Source organism: Lactuca saligna, chromosome 7 (genome assembly GCF_052625555.1).
Source record: "Lactuca saligna cultivar CGN05327 chromosome 7, ASM5262555v1, whole genome shotgun sequence".
Taxonomy (NCBI): Eukaryota; Viridiplantae; Streptophyta; class Magnoliopsida; order Asterales; family Asteraceae; genus Lactuca; species Lactuca saligna.
In genome coordinates this window covers 489,050-493,923 of record NC_136423.1, presented here as the reverse complement: position 1 = coordinate 493,923, position 4,874 = coordinate 489,050, and positions in this window count along the sequence as shown.

Sequence of the window (4,874 nt, the reverse complement as noted above, 5' to 3'; positions counted from 1 at the left end):
AAGCATCAACAAAATAAGTTCATTTGACGAGAGTTTTTTGATCTTTTCTTTTGGTGGTAAACACCTTGATTTTTGTTTTATCTTCTTTAAATCTTAATGTATCTTTATTAGTTGGTTTAGTGTTTTTCGTTTGATTCTTAGGTTTATGGGAGGATTGCTTATGTTTATTTTGGAACCTGGAGGATCCATATCTAGAATTGGGACCGAAACCGGTGTTAGAACTGAATCTGGTGTTAGCACTGAACTTGGGTCGATGACTGAAACCTGGTCTAGAACCGAAACTTGGTTGAGAACAGAAACTTGGTTTAGAACCGAAACTCGGTTGAGAACCAAAACTCGGTTTAGAACCGAAACTTGGTTGAGAACCGAAACTTGGTTTGGAACCGAAACTCGGTTGAGAACCGAAACTTAGTTTAGAACCGAGACTTGACTTTCGGTTTTAGGATTTGGAATAATAGGAATTAGGAGCAAAATCTTCCTTTAACTTCTGCTTTCCTTTATCCATGGATTCTTTCCTAGGAGGCTCATAGTTAGGATTTTGAGAATTCCAATGCCTTTTCCGTTCGTTTAGATTTGAGGCATATCGCTGAATTCTGAGTCTTTTCTGTTCAGCTAGCTCCTTCTGAGATTTGTGAACATTGAAACTTGACTTTTATTTCTCCTTCATTATCTTGTCTTCCACTCTGGTTTCGGTGCATTTCTTAGTTTGAACTTCCGGTGCTTCCTATCTCTTGAGTGGACCTTTCGGTTCTTTTCTTTCGATTGGAGCATCAGGTTGCATTGATGGTTCTTCAGGAACATCTTTCGTTCCGCTTGTGCTGGGAATATCGAAACTGGAAGGTTTATTGATGGGTTATGGTATGTATCGTCCTTTGACTCTCCAAGTGGTTCTCTCAGACAGACCCACAGTCACATCTGCATTGTCAATGGGAGCAGACCATAAATAGTCTTCGCATCCTTCAGCATTATCCTCTTCAACTATCATCCTTAATTCAGCTGTTTGTCTGTGAGTGACTCCAGTCACAACATAAACTTGGTTTGGTACGGTCTGTACCTTCTGATAAACCATAGCCTTTTCTTTGAGTTTCGGTTTCTGTTCCTTTGACAGACGAGCAAACTCAACTGAGTTTTCTAAAATAAGAGGTTTTTCACTCTTGTCTTCATTTTTCACAAACTCAGAACAATCAATAACATCCTCTACTGAGATTTCACTCATCTCACTCTCTGTTTCAAATTCAGAAGAATTATCTATTATAATTTTATTATCCTTGACGATTTTGGCATTTGATTAATCGAATGTTTGTATAGTTTCGGTTTTAATTTTCAGCCTATCATTTTCATCTAAGATATCTCTTAACATACTTTTATGTTCCTTAGAATCGATGAAAGTTTCTATCTTATCTAAACCTAGCCAATATGACATGGATGTTTCTTCAGAGGAAACTTCTGATTCACACTCTGCTATAACATCATCTTCCTTAAATTCAAGAAAGGGCAAAATCATTTTATGTATTTTCTTTCCAGTTTCACAATTAAGATGTAATTGAGCGATATTAGTATAAAGACGCTTAGCAATTAAACAGAAAACATTTCTTTGTTTTAATAATTTCTAATTGTCTCTTTGCAAATAAATACTCTCATCCCTAGCCCTAACTAACTCTGCTTCCTTCTGCTCAATCCAGATCCTTCTCTCCTCACTTTTTGAAGACACCCTGTCGAGTTGGTCAGTTAGGTTAGAGTTTGCTAAACGGGTTTACATGAGGCTACTACTTAGGTTGTTAAATTTAAAGTTTAGTTTAGTTCATTTAATTCTTCTAGATATTCAGTTTTGGAAATTTTAAGAGATTCAAGGAGAGAATGTACCTTCTTGATCAATCGATCGCAGTCGTTGATCTTCTCACTCACTGGCTTGGCTGCAAAACACTTGTTCTCAGTCATGTTCGGTTCTGTGTCTGCACTTTCGGTTGATGGTCCAACAGTGACGATCAAGCATTTTCCACCAGAACCTCCATTCTTTGCCAGAAACGCCTTTACATGCGTGGGTCTTCTAACCTCTTCGTCGTCAGAATCTGTTGACCAGACTTCAACGCCGCCAAACTCGTCTTCCCCTGCATTTTCTTGTACAATTAGAGCATTCATCGAGCTATTGGAAGCCTTTTTCTTTTTGACTTCTTCAAGTTTTCGCATGTAATACGCTTCATCATCTTCACCCTCTCTCTTCTCAGCCATCTTTCTTAACATGCAATCTTTGGCAAAGTGGTTCTTGTCGTGATAGTAATTGCAGTCATATCCAGAGTCTGATGCAAGTTTGTTTTCCTTTTTCTCTTCCACCTTTTGAGAAGAGCCTTTCGGTTCCTCTTTTACTTTCTCGGAACTGTAACTTCCTTGCCAATTTCGGTTCTTATTGGTAGGAAATTTTCTTCTTGCAAATTTCTTTGGATTTGTTATCATTAGAGCATACTCCTTACTTGTAAGATCACATTCTGACATGTCTGACTCTTCTTATTCCTCAACAGCAATTTTTCCTTTAGAGACAAGAGCCAGCGATCCCATGCCAGAGACCACTTTTGCCTCCTTAGTTACAACACTTTCATGTGACTTCAGTATCCCAACTAGTTTCGCCAGAGAGTAGGATTTGAACTGTTCATGCGCCTTCACAGTGGAAACCACAGCCATCCATCCTGGTCTGAGCCCGTTCATGAATGTAACTTTCTGTTCGGTCACCTTCCTTTCAATTCCATGCTTGATCATCTTACTTAAAAGATGATTGAACCGATCAAAGGTCTGAATGAGATTCTCTTCAGGTTTCTGTACAAATACTCCAAATTCTGACAGCAACAGATTTTGAATGGAGTGTTCCAGATCCTCATCAGTTGAGTAGAGTTCCTTCAACCTATCCCAGATTTCCTTAGCAGTTGTGCATGAGCCTACAAGCCGAAAGGTGTCAGATTGTAAAGCGAATCTTATCATTCGCATGGCTTTGATATTACACAGAATCTTGTCCTTCTCATCTTGCGGCATCTTCTGAACATCTGTCACCAACTTGTTGTAATCTTTCTGTGTCTTGACAATGGTGTTTGTTTCCGAGTGCATGAACATTCCAAGAACAATAGCTTCCCAGATGAGATAGCCATTATCTTCGAATCCAACCACGTAATCTTCAAAGTGATGAGCCCATACTTCGTAGTCTTGAGTGTATAGTATGGGAACTCTAGTTGTAGAACCGATGTTGTTTGAGATGTTAATAGGGTTTGTATGCGTATCTTCATGAGACATGGTGAGCTGCTAGAATCTTACCTGTAAACTTAAGATTAGGGTTTTATCAAAAGCTGAGTAGTCGTCGTTAAGAAGACGACGGCTTCGATAAAAGCGGAAACCCTAACTATTTGTGAATACAGAAGAGAAGTGTATCGACGAACACAATCTCCTGCTCTGATACCAATTGTTAGAACAAAGTTCTATCAGGATCGTATGATTCTAAGCAGAATATAAATAAGAACGTAAATAAGAATACAAGTATTGCAAAGAATATGTCAAATGATTAATGCAAAATACCCCAGAAGAGCTCGATTAAGAACTGCAATCTGTAGAGGTAAATATTAGGGTTACAAGAATCAACGTGAACGAATATTCTATTATATACGCATACATGCATGCATATATTTATAACAAAACCCTAACAACTTATCTAGATAAAGGAAACTATTCTAGATAACTACGGATGGATAAGCCCAATCCGATTAGAAATCAAAAAGCCCAAGACGCAACACTAAAATATTTAACAAAAACATTTTCGAAGAAACGTATTTTATTTATGTTAAAACGTTTGGGATGTTGGTTACACTAGTTAATTTTTAAAGTTTTGCATAAAATTTGCTAGGATTAATTTAGAAAATTTTGGTAAAGCAATTAGGGATCATGTTAGTATTATATTTGATGATTGCATGAAAACCCAAATGTTTAGTTGAGCCTATATACGTTCTAGTGCATTTGTGGCTTCCTTATTCCAGTGAAATCATGGGACAAAAACACGATCTCACTTAGTTTGAAGGATGCAATATGTTTAGCATCGTGTACCAGAAATGTATCCAGGAAAATTATTATCGTTAACCAATAAAGGTTGAAGTTGAGCGCCCCTGCTTAAGCATGTAGGATTTGAGTGAAAAAAAAGTGAGGTATACATGTAAAAAAAAGATAGAATTACAAGAAAAAGTTTGAAGAATTTTTGGAGCATTAAAGTCAAATATCAAATATGAAGATCGAAAATTCCAAGAAATCCAAAAAGTTGAAGATACCAAAAATCAAACAACAAAGGTGGTGAATTCAAAGAAATCAAAGATCAAATTATCAAGCAAGTGAAGAATTCCAAAGAGCTCCATAGTGGTATCGAAAAGTTGTAATTCTAGATTATGTATGCTTGGGTTGCTCAATTAAAAATACCTTGAGGGTAAAGAGGTTTTCTGAGGATGGATTCGGAGGGTTGCATAAAATGAGCATAGTTCGGGGTGAGTGGGCGAATGTTTATGAGGATTGTGAGTATTTGAAGTATGGGGGGTTTTTAGGAATTTTAGACACAAATGCATGCGTTGCAGTCTTGGCATAATGGCTGGGTTGGATTGGAGTTATTAATGTGATTCTAATGTGTTTAAAATTCAGTTTTGCTTGAGGGCAAGCAAAAGACAAGTGTGGGGTATTTTGATATGTGCATATTTAGTGTGTATTAAGTGTAGTTTATTATTCATATATTAGCTAAATTGTTGCATATTATGGACAAAAGGTACTGAAAAGTGTTAAATTATGTTTTTCAGTCCAAAGATGAAGCTCGGAAGCGAAAGGAAGCAAGAGAAGCGGTTAGGAGCTCAAGAGTGGAAAGA